At 41.5% G+C, this 19,958-nt stretch overlaps 1 protein-coding gene across 3 annotated transcripts in view; it reads right to left on the bottom strand.

Moving 5' to 3' along the window:
* The window catches only part of HTR2C (5-hydroxytryptamine receptor 2C), a 119,482-nt gene extending 101,359 nt beyond the window's left edge, over positions 1 to 18,123 (bottom strand). For all 3 annotated transcript variants that reach the window (XR_005107408.1, XR_005107407.1, XM_037407701.1), the window contains exons 1-2: positions 17,853 to 18,123; positions 9,955 to 10,354 (exon numbers count right to left, since the gene is read on the bottom strand). The gene's annotated coding sequence lies outside the window, so the exon portion shown is untranslated. The remainder of the gene's footprint in view (positions 1 to 9,954; positions 10,355 to 17,852) is intronic.
* Positions 18,124 to 19,958: the final 1,835 nt, after the last annotated feature.

Here is a 19,958-nt window from a genome sequence, read left to right as displayed (position 1 = left end):
TGAAGGGAAGAAGTAACGCGTGAGAAGTGCTGGAAACATCCAGCCCCAAGTGAAGGCCGGGTGGGAAACCTGAGCAGGACCACTCCTTTCAAGAGCAGTTAGATGCTCAGCAGCTGGTTGAGCAGAAGAGCTTAACTGATCTTATGCAACTTCAATGTGCCTTGAATATCATTGCTGTCCTATGCAGCCAACGTGGAAAGATATTCTCTAAAGCTGCCCGTCACAGCCTAAGCTAGATGTTTGAATTTCAGCAGTGTGAATGTCTGAAAACCATGTGATGGCTCATGGACCATTTCTGTTGTGAATTTAAAGCAATTGTAATGTCTGAGACAGTTTCCTCAATGCTTATAACTGAATTCAAATTAAAAGCACCAACTAAGAGATACAAGCCTAAGCGTCTCTGCCAAAGGCAGAAAAAATTATATATTAACTAAAGGATAAGGTGGAACACATCATACCTCAGGAAATGCATTTGCTCCAAACCACGTTAGAACTGTCAACAATTTGGCTTGGATATTTACAGTATGGTACACAAAACAAAATCATTACCATGCCACAGTATGCAATAAAACTAACCTTTAACACTGACAGTAATGCTGTAGAGATAACAGGTACATGGCCAGCACATAAAACAAAAAAGTTCCCAAGTTGGAATCACAAGGGATTAAATTTTATAGTTTACGTGATGCAAGAATTTTGATTAGATTGCAAGGTTTCTTCTGGCATGAGAAAGTACTGTTTGATCCTGCTGCTTATAACCTATTACCACTGGTCTTTGTTTCTCCATCACCTGTGTACATACACAACACGTACATTATAATGCCATCCTCATACACACCTTGTCCACCACGGGGAGTCATCCAGAGCTCCACGTGAACAGCATAAGGAACAGAACCAGAACTTCAGTATGGACAAGAGCTCTGCTGTAAAGACAGCTCAAGGCTTTGGCAACCAAAATAGACCCTGAGCTGTTGGGGCCTGGCTACATCTTTTAATTAACTAAAACATCTATAGTAAATAAATATTTAGTATTCGAGGACAAAACTTGCTTCTTTGACTTAAAGCAGTATCAAAGAAAGAACAAATCAAGGCCTAAACAAAGATGCAGGAGGATAAAATTTACTGCTCAATGGCATAGAATACTAGTAAATTAGAGGTAAGAGGTGCACTCAAAAAGACATCTATATAGGCAAAGGTTACATCATTCATAATTAAAACCGCCACAAGTTACATGGTATGTGAACTACTAAGTTCATGACAGCAGTGCACTACTGACTACCCAAATAATACATTTCCTTCTCTTGGAAATTCACTAAACTGTTCATCTCTAAGGTTTTATATTTTCCTGTGAAAAGCTAGGAGAAGCCAATGCCAGTGACATGGTGGCAAAATAAAGAAATCCTCCAATAACCTAAAGAAATCCTCCAATACTTCTTAAAAAAATTCCCTGTTGAAACTATAAGAGTCATTGCCACAGTGTGTCATGAATGCTAAATTTTAGATGAGTTGCGAAGCAATTAGAATAATAAGAGGAGGAAAAAAAGTCCATTTCAGGCTATTAAACAGGATAATACCAGATCTAGGTTAGGAAGTCCCTAAGCAGAAGTTGGTGGAGCCTGGGACACTACGAGGGTGAGGACCGTGCGCTTGCCCTTGGCCCAGTGCTCCTCCCTAGGCAGCTTTTACTGGTCATTGTTGGAAACAAGGCTGCTGGGCTGGACAGACTTTTGGACTGACCCAGCACAGACACACTAATGCCAAGAGCTCACAAGAGACGGGCAACTCAATATTACGCTGCTTTAATAGGCAAACAGCCAGATTTGGTTCTTGTATACAGAGTCTAATGAAGTCAAGGGAAAATGCATGTCTGCTGCTTAGGGGTAGAGTTCACCACAGCTGAGAACAGAAGCACACTTGAGACATTTACATAATTTATTTTATTTTTTTTTTTTTTTTTGCTACTGCAGCCAACCTATTATGCTAAAAATTCTACTGAGAGAAATCAGTCCATGCAGCAGATGACAGATTTTGGGGGGTGAGTGAGGTGGTTTTTGCTTCCGTTTTAAAGAAACTAAACAAACTCATCAAACCTAAACCAAACCAGAGCCCTCAACTATAAAAATAATTACCCTCTTTCCCTCAGGCCAAACAGTTTGGTCTCCTGGTGAGAGCAAAAAGTCCAATTCTCAGTCTGAATGTACCAAATGATACTTGGAGACCACGAAGATGAAGCTCACGCTATATCGGAAATCTGCTGTGACCAGTGCCTTAGGAAACGGCTCAGTCTGTTCTCCACATGGCTCGACCCCCTAACTACGAGCTAGAAGCAGGAGAACAAGCCAGACTGCTGAGTGTGATGTTTTTCACTGCTCTACAGTTCAACTCCTTGGAAGCTTATCTTCCCCATTTCTTACTGCTTTAGTGACCTTGGAAAACACAGATAGGGATAATAGAAGCAGAATACTAAAAGGATTATTGCTTTTATTATCCTACTATTGGGAAGCTGAATAAAAAAAAGCACATATCCTTCACCAGACTACCCTGGGCATTAGCACGCTCAGCTCTCTTCTTATAAAAGGTCACCAGGCATGATATTAAACATAGCCTTAATTACTGAGCACTCGTCACTGCCAGCACAGGTGTCCTTCTCATGGCAAATGTCACAGGGAGTTATCTGTCCTTTTTCACTTCTTACTAAAATACAACAATAGCAACATAGATTTTTATAAGAAAAAGTCAGTGCCCTGCTATAGAGCCAAGGAATGGTGGTGGGTGATGGACAGTTACGCAAGTAGCTGCAACTTCAGCTGCAGGTTTTCAGCCAGATCTCGTTTGTGACTGTCCCTATGAGCCACTCCACAGGCCACAGTGAAGACATGCATGAGCTGGCTCGGTCCCCTCAACGCTTTCCTGCTGGGTGGCAACACAAAGCCCAAGTAACTGTGAGTACCACCAGAGATATCACCTCCTATTTTCACAATGCCAAACTAAGGACATTTTACAAGGTCTGAAGATAGAGCCCTTAGTATTTTCCCATGATAACAGCAAGCTGCTCTCTAATGTCATGCCTTGTGTATCTACCAGCTGCTTTGGAATGATGTAGGATCTCCTAACGTCTCCTCCCACCATGTGGAAATGGCAAAGCATGAACTCTGATGACACTCAATGTAAAATAGATTCTCCCAAACACAGAAAGAAGTCAGACAGGGAGAATGTGCTCTAGCCTGTACAAAGTACCAGTTACAAAATCAGTGTTTTTAGTAACAGGTTGCAGCAGTCATCTCCCTAAGCACCTAACAGTCTTACTGTGTGGTCACACTTCTCCTTTAATACAGTGGGGATTTATTTCATACCTGTTCAGGGTAGCAGTGCATATGCTGGAAACACTAGGGTGATACGGTGTTTCACTGAGGATAAGAGCAGATTGCCAAGTACACACAAACAACTTACAGCAGCTGCAGCTATTTTTTCTGATGCCATCTACCTCTACTCTTGATACATCACTGCTTTTATAGAAAAATCCCCCACAAGGTTACAGAGCACGGTGAGTCAGCGTTATCACTTGGAGTAAAACTCATGAGGGTCAGCTGTTTTCCTGCTGTTGTTGGCCTGAAGAAGTGAAGGAGTCCTGCTTGCTGACAGTCATTATGCAACAGAGATAACCCATCTTTCTGCAGTCATTTGTGGGTGTCAGGAGAAGCTAAGAATAAACCAGGAAAAGCCTCTGGAAAGGTCTGCTAAGAAGCAAGCTGAAAGCAACATCTCTCAAGGTACAGTGTGCATACCCTTGCTTTAGCTTAAAACACATCCTTATGCAATCCTTACTAGATGACTGCAGGTGATAATCACACATTGCAGTTAAAATTACTGATTAACCTCCCCAGGAAGTGTTAAAGCAAGCAGAGGAAAGTAGATGTTAGGAACAACACTTACATCCCTGTTCACGTAGGATATATTAGAGTTGCTAAGCTTAAGAAAATAGGTAGGTGCCCCCTCCTGCTCCTTACAGGGAGTTATGAAGCAAATTGAAGCATTTTAAATCCTGCTTATCCACAAGCCGGATAAATTAGGATTTCTTTCTTTCTTTTTTGTAATAGCTTGTCTCAAAGAGCTATAAGAATATGCAAGCATATTCAGCAGAGAAAGCAGGTCAGCACTGACCCTTGTTCAGAAGAACAGCTAGTCAATAAAAAGAAAGAAGCCATTTAGGATGTAATTGGGTACTCCTGGCCAGGAAGATACTAGGGAGAAAGAAAGAGAAGAAACACAACCATCTAAGGCCAACTGGTTTCCCCAGCAGAGGCTGGGGCAAATCTTCTGCTGTTGTGAACGAGTTGCACTTCATGTCCTTGCTTGCAAATTGAGGAAGCAGGCTATGATGAGACCTTGGGAATTAAAACAAAAACCAAATTGAGTTTGTGCCAGCTTTAAGCTTCTTGTTTTCCTTGTTAATAAGATCAAGACATTTTCTTGCAAGAGAACACTGTCTAATTCTGTAAACTTAGGAAAGTTTGCAAAAGCCAGGATTACTGATTATTATCTCCTGAATTAATGCTGAAGTTTTGGGGCAGTCTAGCAGCTAAATTAGTACTTTAAACTGTACATACAGGTCAGGATTCCAAAAAGAACTGTTAACTCTTCTAAGACATGCAAAGCAAGCTTGCTATCAAGGTCTTCAAGATAAACACAACAGCCCCGGGTTTGGTACCACAAAGGACAATGGAATTCCAGTAATACAAAACCTGAGAGAACAAGATTAGAAACAAATCCAGGAAATGAAAGGTCATGTCAAATGCTGATCTTCACTTTGTTGCACCTGAATTTTTGCAAAAGGAAAAATTTGCAATGCCTGCCAAAAGAAAACGTAGCACATGCTTTCCCAAATCAAAGGTCAAGAATATTAACTGTACCTTTCCACATTGCTCCCCAAAAATTAATATGTTGGACCTATTGAAGTGTCTAATACCAGCTAGAATCAAGAACAGCAGAAGCCAAATTTGGATGAAAATGTCTCTTCTGAAAGTCATCATATCTCATATCTTGCAATATTATCAAAATATAAAATAAAATCAAAATACCTATAAGTTAGAGGCAGCTTTTAATTCAACGCAAAAGTAAAGTCCTTCAATCAAAATGTATTTCCAGGGGAAAAAAACCAACCAAACAAGCAAACCTCTGCTCAGCATAAAAAGCAATGGTCTTTGTAATGCAGGGGAAAGACTCATCCTTTTCTCTCTTTTCAAAGAAGTAATGCTCTGTACATCTGAGTGCATTAGTAATCTGAACACTCTCAATGCTCTGACTGACTTAGCGTTTCTATCAGTAAGGAGCTGGAACACAGGAAGGGTGCAAAACAAACCTGAAACTCAGTAACCCGCTTCCAGGCACTACTGTTGGTACCAAAAAAAGCACTGGTACATATTTAGTTCATCCACTTTCACAGTGGACAAGCAACAGCTATTCTGCAGTCCATAAACTCTGAAAAGTTCCCTAGAAACTCTAGTTTCCTACACCATTGCCACAACACAGGAAACTTCATATAATGCAATGCCTGTCAAAAGAAAATGTAACATGTAATCTAACCCACATGCTTTCCAAAATTAAAGGTCAAGAATATTAAGTGTATTGTATAATTTTATGTGTATAAATTATAGATGTTATATATTATATGTGTATATATATGAATATATAAAATAATAACGTATTAACTGAAGCAACTAATGAGGAGTTAATGATATGTGCAGCCTGAGATTAGGATGGGAACAGAGAAAGAACCTCAGATCAGTCTCACAAGCATCAGAAATGGGTTGTGTAGACAGAGCAGCAATAAATATTATGTTTTCCTGAGTTTTTCCTTGCACTAATCCATATTGTTGCCTGGAAAAGAAATCTCCAAACGTCCATTGTTTCTCCTTGGGTTTAATGAACAACTCACATACCAGCTAAAACTGCAGCATCGCTTCACTGAAGCACAAAGACTGGACCCATTGTTCACAGGTGTTTGTTCCTGCTCCATATACTTCCAAAATTGTGATGCTGCAAGGAGTTTCCCCAACCAATTTCCATACAGATATTCCTTCAGCTGCAGTTGCTTTAGAAAAGTCCAAGACTGTATTTTTTTTTATTATTATTTCATTATTTCTTTTGTAGGATAGAACTAAGGAGGAAAATTTGCTGCAAATAATTAGAGCAAAATCACTGCCCTGCATAGTTCAGACTAGGTGCACAACCTGCTTAGGCTTGGCTTCAGAGCAAACCACGAATAGGACATGGGTGATTTTATGACAGGGATGTTTTGAAATCAAGGAAATGAACTACTTTTTTTTTTTTTTTTTCCCAAATCATCACCCTACATCTGTATTTGAATCCACAAATGGTTCCTGATAGAATAACATGTTGATTAAGTCATCAAACAAAACACTCTCTGGCACTGGTAGCAGCAAGGCAGCAGCTGTTTCTAAGAGCAATTGTACGTCAAGTGAAAAAGCTGGCAAGCTTCAAGTTAACATTTAGCTACCTGACCAAGTTATCTTTTTCAGTAGCAAGAAACGTGGAGTCAGCAGGAATTTTTCTACCCAAAGTACACAGAAGGAAAGGAACCTCTGCCTTTCATTATTTAATATACTTGATGCAACCCTTATGTTCACAATCTGTAGCTACACTGAGAAACATAAGCGATCCAAAACCTCCAAGGACCTTAATCATTACAGAACATGCAGGAGGAACTTGTTGACAACCACCGCAGCAATTTAAATCTGCTGGCACTTTCAGAGACAAATAGCTCTGTATAAAATCCAGCTGGAGGTTGCTTTGCCTCCTCTGGGTCTCTGAACACTGACATCAGGACATCCTAACCTGGGTTATCAGCAGGGCAGCTGGTAAATCCTGCAGGTGATCGCATGGAGCACACTAGTATATTAGGGGGCCTTTTTCCCTCCTGAAAGAAGCACAAAGCAATTCTACTGCAGCCATCACAGGGAGAAATGCTCCCCGAGAAACAACCTGTGTGGTTCTTTCACAGTGGTTTTAATGCTAGACAGCAACCACGGATTTTGTTCTGGAAATAGTTACCCTCTCCAAAATTACAAATCTCCACTATCAAATTCTACAAGCAATAATGGGTCGGTGCTGTTAAGGGTTTTTTTGTTTGTTTTTTGTTTCTCCACTAGAAAGTTATTTTCTCATTAATTTTTAGACAAATTATAACAAAATAATCCCACCCCTGCCAGGAGAGGAAAACAAAATGTTTTCCTTGAGCAGAACTTGCAGAACAGCCTCTGCATCCTCTTTAATGCCATTTCTGGAATAAACGTCTTTTTAAAGTTTGTTCTTTGATAGACTTGTCCGAATACTAGAAATTTCTCAAACAACAAGGTAAGAGTCTGCCTTTTGAAACACTCACAGGTTTCCTTTGCTGCCAATGCCAGCCCACCCATCACTGATTCTTGTCCTACCTGTTCTTGAGAAGTCTCTCTTAAAATAAACTCTGGGCACTTGGAACTGCTGCTCCCCAAATCTCTACAGAGTCAAGGACCCATTGACAGAACTAGTAACGAGGCAAAGAGCTGGGGCAAAAAACATCCCATCAAAAAAAACCTGCATCAGAGGAGGTGCTGCTGCAGTCTGAGGCTTCACAAGTCTCCCATCACCAGTGAGACCCCCCTGGGGTCCTGCCCTTCTGTGCAGACCTCTTGTCTCCTTGCTACCTGTCACAGCGTTGCTCAAAACTTCCCCTAAGATTGGTACCTACCAGTTTGTAGATTGTAAACTTCAAAACAGTTTTCTAGATTTTAAGGGACAAGGGTAGTGCATTGAAAATCAAAAGGCTTAAAGACAAGACTATGAAAGGGAGATAAACCATCTTTGCTATAATTTTTTAGATTAAGTCTATAGGAGCTTTTATGAAGCTAGTGAAAATCTTCTAGATTAAGCTTTAGGGCTCATCAATTTAAAATTATTTTCATTCTGCTTCCTCCTCACTAATATTGCTCAAAAAACAATGCTGAAAAATACCTGCCAGCAATGTAATCCAGCCTGTGAAAGGCACCAGAAAGGCTTCTGTGCTTACAAGCAACAGCACAGCTCCTCAAGGCACTTCACTTCTGCTCCTTATCATATTTTTCCATGTTTTTAATTTAAATTCTCAGAAGCCTTTACCACTTGAAAACAAGATGGCAAATCATTAGATCTGATATGTGCGCTGGGCTTGGACTGCCTCACTGTGAACTACAGGAAAAAGTGGTACCTTGAGAGTCCCCAAGTTTAAAACAAGGGAACCAGTGTTCATGTCCCCCTACTCCCAGCTTTGAGGGAAGATCTGCCGGTCTCTTTTCCCACACAGCAGTCCTCAGCAACCAAGTCAGGAGAGCAGAAGTTTGCCCTGAACAACACGTAACTGTTGCAGGATAGCAGTGAGCATCTCACCAGCACAGCTACAGGAGCTCAATCCTTACCCTAATACTTAGGCTTTCAAAATATTATAAACAACTGATCATCAAAACAAAAGCAAAGCTGAAAACCCTTGAGATTAACATTGCAGCTATGAGCCAGCCTAACCCTTCCACTTTGCTTTCATGCAGTATTTCACCCCAAATTCTGCGTTTGCCAGTAGTAAACCTTTCAAAACAGAAAGCAGTATCGTTTGGGTTTGTGCAATACCCAGCACCATGGGACACTGATGGTTGGAAGGTCCAGAACTGCACTGTTCCATGTGTGTTCAAAAACACAAATAAGTATTTTCTCACTTGCAAACAGAATGAGGAAAAACTGTAAATGCCTGGAGTTTGAGATTAGATAAAGTTCTAAGAGTCACTATACATCTCTGTTTAGCAGAATGCACAGAAACACTGATCCACTGATATTTTATGAAAGTGAGAAGCTTCTGTGTTTGGGTGAGATTACCTAGAACCCACACACCTGGAGGGCAGGGCAGGAGACCAGTGCCATCCCATCAGCACTGGTGTGTTCCCAGAGGCACCCACAACCTGGCTGGCAGGCAAGTGGGTACAGACAAACACACGCTTATGTGGCCCCTTCGTACAAGAGAGCAGAGAGCTGGGTCTTTCCCTGCTCCACAGGGAGGTTGTACAGAGCTGGGAAGGCAACGTTAGCTGCCCTGCCAGCAGCACAGTGCAACGGTTTTAGCTTTATTATTAACTTAGCAATAGTTACATCGGTCTGCAGGAAAACACTCAGAAAGATGTCTCTGCTCAATGGCCAGCTCTGCACTGTCAATCTCAAATTACAACACATTTCTAATGCAGAATCATGGAAGAGGAGGCAAAACCAGCTCAGTCCAGTAGTCACAGGGAAGAAGAAATGCTGGCAATAATGGAAAGGCATCATCAGTATTATTGTGATAAAACGTTTGTAATTACTACACTGGCAATTTTTCCAAATGGGTTGGCTTAGACACAGGTCTCTTGCACTGATTACTAAATTATTTTCTTTAAAAGGTCTAAGTGGTTTGTTTTCCAGATGAATAGCCTGAAGCCGCTTGTTTCAGAGCTTTAGTCCCCTGAGAATCACCTTCGACAGTAAAGAAATGAGACAGATGAACACTAAGCAATTCTGTGTATGAACCCAGCAGAGGTTTGGCTGATGAAAACACTTTAGGTAAAGTACCTTTCAATTTAAAATACAGAGATGGACTGGGGCTAGTTAAAAGTTACAAGAAATCAGAGGCAGTATTTGCTAACAAAGCATTTTAAACCAAGTAAACTTTCCTAAATCGAATCTTGGCTTCACCACAACTCACCTCTTCTGGGAGAGCTGCCTCGCCAGGCAAAGTAAGGGCAGTGGGTCGGCACTGACACTTTCCCAGTCCAGCCAACCCAGCCACTGCCAGACTTCTGGCATGCCCTCTCCGCCTTGCCTGCCCACAAGGACAAGCATTTTTTTTTTATCTGAACATACAGTGATACATTTGCCCAGCATTTACTGATCAACACTTACTTTTTTCTTGACAGAGAGCAGCCGTGCTCAGGGAGGAAAGCTCTTTGCAGCCGCCTGCACATCTGGTGCGTGGTGACACAGTGCTGCTGGCAGGGACCGAAGCAGGGATAGTATCTCACTCTCACATAGTACCACCTAGGTGCAGGTTTCCATCAACCTTTGCTAACATGGAAAAGGTCCCAGGTAGCACAGTGGGGGACAGCAAAGTTCAGCCCCTCTGGTAGTTGCTCCAAAGGTCTGAGGCCGGTGTATGGTGACGAGCTGGAAAAGTTTGCTCCATCTGTGACTCAGGATCTTACCAGCATGCCTTCAGTGAGCTCTTTTCAGAGCATTCTGCACCTGTGGCTGGCACAGAGCTGAACAGCTCACCAGGAGGGAGACTCAGACACACCAGGGAGACCTTTGGGGAGAAAGAGAGAGAGGGAAAGAGAGGGAAGAATGAAGAACGGTGTTCATCCTTGAAATATAAATCTATCTGTGGCTTCTACGCAATACATTTCAAACATCAACATTAACTTAGTCCATTAGATAAAATCCTATTAATCAGATGATTTGATCAGCTGTGGCTTACTCAGAATTTGTTCTGATTTTAGTATTTTATCAGCAAACATAGTTCTGGGTAATTCAAACCTCACAACACCAAGCAAAAATTGCCTATAATTAACAGCTTCAAATACAAGCAGCTTTTGTCACACAAGCGCCAGCAAGAGCTCACACCACTCTTCACCTTTACTTCTCTATTGTCTGGTTTACATCTGAATTTCTTCTCCAGGTTTAACTGACGCAAGCTCATGCTCATTCAAATTGCTCCTCTGCAAACATGACAAATGAGCTCCAGCCAAAATTTTTCAGCAGTCAGACCCCTAAGCATTAACTTTGGTAATTAAAGTAACGTATCTGACAAATTAGCAGAAGGGAATATACTGGCATATATCTGTGTGACATGAAGAATTTCTGCCTTCTGCAGTCACCAGTGGACTATCAAAGCCAGTACAGCATGACACATGATGTTGCAGCATCCCTGGGCTAGAAAAGTAAGTAATCTGAGTCACCCACAAACAGAAACAAATTTGAAGGGTCATAAAAAAGGCTACTAGACCTCACAATTTTAAATAAATACATTAATTAAAACCCCTATGAATCAGCAGAGTTGAATTTTGCTGCAGTAGTATCACACGGCTTTGGAAACTGCCCTTCAGTAATCCAACCAAAACTTGGCACGTTTTCATCTCTGCTTATTCTCCCTGGTTATGTCTATGGCATCAATAGACACCCATCTGAAACATCAGAAAAATGAAAAACAGGATGGAGGGATTCAAAAGAAACAAATACTAGTATCTAGCTTTCATCCTGTTCTTTTCATTCATGAATCTCAAACTCATTTATCCAAGATAGTGAATAGTCTCCTATTGCAAGCATGAATTGTAGACATGAGCCACTACATGTATCATGGAAGACAGCATGGCTGGCAGGGGGAGACAGTCCAGCATGGAGCCCAGGCCAGGGAAGAGCATGACAGTTTGAGGAACTAAACAGCTCTTGCTTCAAAACATTCACTGCAGCACAGTCTCAGAAAACAACAGAATTCAACAGTGCACCCTATACACTCACACAGAGCCTACAGCTTCAAAACAGCACCAGCCGAGGCTCATTCTGCTCGAGGCTGTACAGGCATCCAAGCAAGATGGAAATCTCTGCCCAAGAGTTTCCTGTGGGTATCTAACACAATGCAGAAGTGCTAAATGAGTGGGAAGGAGGAGGACAAGCAGCAGCAGCACAAAGAAGGTCGTTAGCAAATACATGTTGGTTGGTGTCTGTGCCACCAAACCTGCCCCAAAGCAGGATCGGCACAGAAAGAAGAGCATAGTGAAGAACTGACATCTATAAGCCTGGAAAACAGGAAAGGTATTGAATGTAACTGATCTCAGCTGAACTACAGACCTACTGTCATGTCAATATACAGAGTACCAACCCATCAGTGCTTTTGGAAGAGAGGAGAAAGCCAGTCATGAGGCACAGGAGACTTGCACAGTGTGTTCTCGTATAACAGGATGGTGTGGTGGAACAGCCATTGCAAGTTCTTGGCTCTGTATCACTGCCTGTTTCTAAGCACCACAAAACCTGTGTTTAAAAAGTCCTTTTCCAACAAAAGTGACTCTGAACTGGCAATTCTTTTACCAGGCCACCCTACAAATACAACGTAATTTATACTGCATACAGATCACAAATCCCAGTGAGGACTTTGCTGCGCCACTAGTTTGAGGTCAAAGGCACCCACCTTGGTGACCATTGTGGTATGCGATAGCTACCAGGATCAGCCCAGGAACAGAGACCAGACTGCAGCAGCTGCTTTGAGGTTAATATTAGTGACAAGCCCCCAGCCTTCAACATCAGCATTGCACAATGCCTCCTCTCGCATCTTTTATAAAATGACCTTTCAGGAACGCAATTTTCAAAGTCACTAGCCTTGCTGGTTACACAAAGCTAGGGGAAACAGAACTTCCACTGATTGGAATAGATCAGATTTATGGACTAACAAGACAGATGATGTGGTGAAGCAAGGATAAAATGTAATGAGGCCAAGAAAAAAATTAAACACATGCTATATTCCAACTTAAACAGCAGTGTACAAAGACAGGAAATACAATCTAAAACAGTTCACGTAACATTTTGTAGCATTACAAAGGAGAACCAGAAAGGCAAAGATCCTGCATCTCTTACAGACTTCACAACACAGAGTAAAAACCAGTGGAAGACTGTAAGGCAAGTTAAGAGCTACTGATGAAGCTTCTGTATGAAAGGCACAAGGAGCCTTTCAACCTCAGGAGCACTTGTTGCCACACCGAAAAAATGTCAGATGTTGCCAAACAGATTTCCAGAAGGTTCAAACCCAATCCTGAAAACTTCATGGATATCAAAACTGGGATAATCACGTGCTTCAGCATTATAAAAATCAAGTGGATTGACATCTTGGTATGTTTTAATCTCTCTTTGGTTCACTATACGTTTTTTGCAGTTGTGTTCAGGATGACGGGAAGAACTGCAGCTCCCAGAGAGTGAAGAGAAGATACAAGATTTTAAAATACTGTCAGAAGTAACAAATTTTTTCTAAACTGTCCCTTTTACTTGACAGCACTCATTTTTAAATACCCTCTGTACAGACAATATTATAAAATATTTCTTCAAACACAGCAACTTATTAGGTGTATTCCTGACTAGTTTCTTAATTGGGCTCAGAAGTAAAATTACCATTCAGATGTTAGCAGTTTCACTGTTCGATGTCTAATCTATTTTGAAAGCTTAAACAAATTCTATAAATATTTAAATTAAATATAATCTGCATTTGCTTAGTGATTTTAATTAAGAATTAAGTTGCTGCTCCCCTGAAATGTATAAATGTTTAAAGCCAGTGCAGTAGCAGGATAACGTCTAGGCATTTAAGATTCTGTATCATTATTAATACATTTTTCAGTGTTCTGCTGACTGAGTTTAGCACTGGAGTTGAGTTGCTACACTAGTCAAAATCATCTTTTAAATAACCAAAAAACCCTAAAAAAAATAAAATATGAAAACTTAAATCAGTTTTGAACTACTGTGACTGAGACACAAAACAGGGTTTTACCCATTTTTTTCCATTTTTATTTCTATTTTAAGCCTACTTTCTCCAGACCTTCCTTCCACAGGCAGAACCCTGAGCCTATGACTTTGAGCCCACTGGATTTCTTCTTGGTCTGACGAAGGAGCCTCGCAGAGATCTATTTATATGGCTTTAGGAAGAAAAGCCACCTCTGCTGACTTCACACTATGCTTTTACAAGTGAGCTACAATCCTGTTTAAGACAAATATTTATTCCTTGAGTGAGGGTACGATATCTGAATGGACTCCCCTGGTACTAAGTAAATCCAAGACCACTGAAGGGTAGCCCGTCCACCTTGGAGCATGTCGCTGGCACATTGAAGCCATGCCAGGGATGCTCATTTCAGAGCATTGTCCTCAACATGCGTGTGTACGCAGGAGGCAGAAACGTCACCGTTAATGAATGGGGCTTCACCGGAGAGCACTGCAAGCTACAGGTTGTGTGTGGGAAACAGCCCGAGGAGACACGTGCTGAAGCCGGCGTGCAGCTGTCCGCACTGCGACAGGCGACCCTGCGGAACGGCACCATCAGGCTGAATGCACCCTGGGCAGCTCCTGCGGGTTGCGGGATATGGCAAACGCCTGCCGAGGAACCGCAGGAAGGAAGAGCCTTATACTCGGCATTTCCGACCCTACTGCAAATGCCGCAGAAAAGGCCTCCCATCACAAACATGACTGAGTAGGAAAAAAAATACAGAAAAGTTGCAAGATACTGGGTAGCAACAAATTAGATGCCTAAAGTCCAGGACTGAGAACAAAACCATTACAGATACTTAATTAGAAAAGTAGCTATTAAAGTAGACTGGAGTTGTTTAATACTTTGTCAGTGAACTAATGTAATTAACTGTTGGACAGAAATGGGGACAAAACAGTGGTTACAGGTCTTGGAAAGAAGTAGAAAAAGAATGAACTGCAAAGGTCATAAATCTCAGATTCAACCGCCAGCCTTTTTCTCTCTTAGTCCACAAACAATTAAAGTATTTCTTCCATTTGTTCTAATCTTTGAAAGTACGACTGTGTAGACTGCAGTTGCATTTTGACAACAGTATAGACACTGCACTGGACAACTTTTTCTCTGCATGGCTCTGCACATTGGTTTGAGGGAGACAGCCAGAGGCGGGGGACAGGTTATGCCTGTCCCTTACCCCAGACCTGCTTAAACCAGATTGAACTGGGAACCAGCAAATAAAACCTCCAAAACCAGAATGAAAGAATATTTAAACCCAATTTCAGTAATACTGACTGTTACTAACTAAAGCGAAAGAACATTATTATTTTACAGACAGTGGCTTTCAGTTTTCCTTTGAAGGGCTTCATGGTGTGTAAGAAGATAGCCATGTACCCTCCGGAGGCCTGATTTAAAACTTCTAATTCGTAATCAACAGCATACTTGGTGATCTAGAAAAAAACAACTCATCACAAAAACAACTCAACACTCTACAACAGAGCAATTCCCACACACACATTCATAGAACGGCAGAAGATTAACTGTCATTTTGATCTCTTGATGACAAAGGGCACAATTTCGACACAGAACTGCATTTTCTCTGGGCGACAGTAAGCAACTCAGACTAGCACAGACCAAGACAGTGTTTTCAACCTGCCATCCACCTAACTTCAATCTGTTATAGCTATTCAACCGGTGATATCCAAAGTCCCAAGGTATGAACACATCTCAGTATCCTCATTAAAAAGTCAGCATGGGCAATTTTGGAGACATGTATTTTATAGAACACTTAGAAAAGAGCAAAGAGTGAATGATTACATTTTTGCACAGTCAGAAAAAGTAGGCAATAACATTCTCCATGACACTCGAATTTTTTTTTCATCCCACAAAAGTTGGCCACTGGCTGGAATTAAACTGGGTGCAAAGTGGGAGGTTCCCTGGCACCAAGGTAGGGTATGTGTTAACCTCACAGCCACACATGGCTTCAGCTTTGCCCTCTGTCATTTTCCTTTTTACTGCAGTCCTTTGCACCGAGAACGAGACAGACGCAAGCATCGCCTTTCGCTCTGTCCCTCAGACCCTTCTCTGACATTATCTCCAATTAGTATCCTGTTTGTTATCCAATATATCACTCATAATAGTTTCAGTGCAACCAACCAGTTCCTCCCCAAATGAAAGGAAGGTTAATGATGTTTTCTGCTACTGTTACTATATGCTTTGCATAAGAAAGGGAATGGATTTCTTAAATAACAGGAGACAACGTTCCTTTCCTGCAATGCCTTAGAGCAGAAGACATCCTTTCTTCAGCAGTAAGGATCAGCTGGACTGCCCACATTTTACCAGGTCAGGAGTTGCTTTCTGCCCTGGATGCACAAGTACCCTGTGGCCAACAGAGAAGTGGCCCAAGTGGCTTTAGTCTGGATTTTTTTTCTGTAACAGAGCAAAACATTGTCCCTTGAAAAGACAGAACAAAATCCACTAGTGACAAAGCTATTTGCATTGGTGCATTGCCAGGGTTGTTTTCTCCCTTCCCCTAGACCAGATATGCAGCTCAGCGCCTCAGCCCATGAACCAGGGTGGGTGAAGGGGAGATGCTGCTCTGGAGTCAGGAAGGATGAGAGCAGCATCAGCTCCCTGCTCCACCTCCAAAGCAATGCATGCTAAACTCAACTTGGGCATTTAAAAAGCAGAAAACATTAGAAGGAACACTACGCAAAGCAGAAGCATGATATAAACCTGAGTCCAACCTAGGAGACACTGACTGCAGCCAAAACATTTTCATTTAAGTAACTGATGTTAACCCTGTTGTATAATCCCAGTTATCTATTAAATTCTCCCAAAGAGAAAGTCTGACTCTGATTGCCTGGTAACAGTTAGCACTGGTTGTGTCATTACAGTAACTTCAAATTTTTTTACATTAATAGTACACCATGGTTAGCAACTGTACTTTCTCCTGATTTTTACATTTCTTATTTATTAGATGATGAATTTTACCTGCAATTTGTGTCAAACTGCCTTTGCCTCAAAGCTGGAATTCAATTAACAATACAGGGGAAAAAAGTATTTTAATAGGTGCATTGGCTACAAAAGAAAACATCAAACATGACTTGCATTTAAATCAGTCATCATATGAAGAAAATTATCTCCATAATTAGTGACTTGAGGCAGTTGTTGGTGATCACAATACAAAGGGCTAGAAGAGACCACACCTCACCTACACCTTTGCCTAAGAAAGGATTGTTGACAGCTGCTTTTCTGAGCTAAAACTGTTTGCAATTAAGCAGTTCCATGTGTTTATCCAGAGAATTTCCTGGATTGTAGCTTTCTCGTCTAAATGCTTAAATATTGGGTTTATGTAAATTTAAGCTATCATGGTGGGTTTAAATTGTAATATAGAAATGATGAGATATCATTTTAATTCTGAAGGGGATTATTTCAAACAGAAATATCAGATCTAAGTTAAAAAGACCAAAAAACCCACGAAACCCCAAAACCAACCAAACAACAACAAAAAAAACAAAACCAAAAAAAAACCCCACAACACTTCATGTCCCCTGGAGACAGAGCTGATCTGAAGGAATCTATCAAGAATGAGCACAGGCAGATCCAAAAACTTAATCTTCAATGGCCCTGAAGCAGATGGGGCAAGAAACACAGTCCAGCACCCCCACACAACAAATTCAGAGAAGCAAAGGGGTCTTATCCAAAATAGGAGGCAGCACCTGGGTTGAGCAGGATGTCAGGCACATCTCAGCTCATCACCAGGCTCAAACATCCACTCCTTCAGTCTTTGTTCTTCACTGAATCCCACTGACCCACTTGTTAAAGTGGGAAAACTCTCCTCATGCTATTTGCCCTGGTGATTTTACCACAGTAGTTTTGCTCAGCATCACAAACGTGACCCATGCTGGTCTCAGGAGGGTGCAGGTGTTCAGCAAGGCTCATCCACACACACCAGGATGCCATCTTTCTGGCTTGCAGGGAAGCCCAGGAGAGAGCTGCTCGTGGCCCCATCCAGCAAAGCATCTCCCCCTGCTCAGGTCTGAGCACATGAACCACCCCACACACCTGCGGGCAGGCTCAACCCCACACCCAACTGAACCCTGCGGCAAAGACCGTCTGCGAGCCCAGCTCCCTGGTGCTATGGCCATAGCGCAGGCAGCTGCAGTCCTGCAAGGTCTGGCTTAAGCTTCGAGCTTCAATTCAAACAGAAATTAATTCAGGGAAGCCCTTAAAGATCCCTCTTGGCTTTAGGATCTCTTAAAGCAAGCGTAAATCACTAGTGTTTTGTCCTGGCGCCAGGCTTTATACTTACTTTATGTTACCACGAACGACTGCCAAAAGGGAAGAGCGAAGAGCTCGGGTCCATTAGCCATACTTTATTTTTTCACGATCTTCCCAGAAGCCATTGCCCACATTGTTCTGATGCATCTTTGCAGTCCTCATCCAAGCCACTGAAAACCCTTTACTACAGCTCTGGGATATCTGCAGCTTTTAAACCTGGCCCACAGCAGTACAGCAGCAAAAAGAGCCGAACCTCCAAACACTATCGCTGGCAAGAACACATTCCATGTCAGCTTGCTTTTTTCTTCCCAGAATGACAGGCACTGTCCAAGCTGCAGACACCACATAATGTACCACTTCTGAATATATGCAAAACGAAGGAAGCGGCATTTCTATCAGCAGGAAACATTTGGGTCAAATTTAAGACAACTCTTTAGGACTGATGAAGTGTACTTACCCTAAGTGTTCATAGTCACAAGTCTAATTTTTCCCACCACCTAAAAGTTACTGAGCCATTTCTACTAAAAAGGCCATGCTTATACCTGTCTTTTTGGGGGAGACTCAACAAAATAATTGGTTGAGTGCTTCACAGAGGGGTGAAGACACACACACAGGCCTTTGTTACAGCACTGCCTTTGAAATAACACTTATTTAATGTTTAAAGACTATGAGGCTACGCTTTGCACTGTTAGCTTTAAGACCTAGCCTACCTAAGACAGGAAAAGTGCAGCTTATTTCATTTAGTTGTCTTTCAAAATAGTCTCAAAGAAAGTTCTTTAGGAACACTAAGCAATAACAAACAATGATAGCTTAAAATTGTTTGTTATAAAACAATTACAAAAAATAATAAAAACATAATATCTTGGCTTTTGATGTTGAGGGATTCTTTGTGGGTTTTCCCATTTATTAGTCTTTTTTTCAGATTAGAACATTATTTTTATAATTACCGTTGTGAAATAAATATCTCATTAGGGTTTTCCCCTTTAATACAGGGTTCCAACGTAAATCATTGAAAACTAGGAAGCCTTAAAACTTCAGTTTCTTCTGGGAAATAGTTACTGCAAGGTCAGTCCCAATGGATAATATTTAAAACTCATGGAAAGTTTCTTGTGGGGGCAGCCGAAACACTGCAGTCCCTCACGACCTGTGCCACAGGACTAAGAGCTGAGCAGCTGCAACCTCCAGCAAAGTTTTGAGCATTACCAGTTTGGGAATTAAAACCTTTCCTAAATTAATTATGGCCAAGACTTAAGAGTCAGAGCATAACAGGCATCTCTTTTCCTGAAATGTGCCATTACCTCCCAATATGACTTGCTCATATAAAACTCTGCTTCCTCTGTTTTAAGATTCCCAAAATCCTTTTACGTGAATTACATGTAATTGTGATAAACACAACAAAGAAGCACCACAGAACTAATTTACCTTTCCCAATCATTTTCTAATGAAAAATTTTGCAGGCACATAGTATCAGCTCCACAGCATGGGCCACTCATTTTGTTTGAACAGCCTCAGTCCAGCACTTTGAAACGCCACCACCGCAGTCCCCATGCCTACATTCAGTCCAGAACACGGTGTTTATTTAAAGGTTTTGCACAATTTCAGAAAGCTGCACAATGTTGCAAAGATAAGCCATCCTGCAGAGGAAACAGAGCCAGGGAAAGGGCAGGCATTGGGGTGCACTTGATGTTCCACAAGACATCTACAGTGGCATAACAAATGCTGCTTGCTTGGGAGGTTTCTTGGTGCAAAAAAACGAATTAAAAGCAGCCTTAAGAGCCATAGGATGTAGGAGCTGCCCAACGCTTCAATTTTACCTCTGGATTTACTAACGTTATAAATGTCCACATCAATATGAGTCACACAAAACTCATATTCTGTAATCAAACAACCAAGTGGAAATTTCAATTTTCGTAATATTCGAAGAAGGGGGGAGGAGGTTATTCCCCATGGCTCAGAACCAGCAACTGAAAATAATATGATCCTAAAATGAATAAAACTTACAGAAGTAGTTAAAAGGACCATTAAAAATTCCTCACTGTAAAGGTGCTGACTCATGGCTTTTTGAGTGTGTGCCAAGACTGCACTGCTCAGAAAACAGATGAACTCCTTAAAAAGATCTTTCATAACTCTTCTGAAA

This window comes from Falco rusticolus, chromosome 14, assembly GCF_015220075.1.
Source record: "Falco rusticolus isolate bFalRus1 chromosome 14, bFalRus1.pri, whole genome shotgun sequence".
NCBI lineage: Eukaryota > Metazoa > Chordata > Aves > Falconiformes > Falconidae > Falco > Falco rusticolus.
This window is presented reverse-complemented; position numbering and strand designations above follow the sequence as displayed.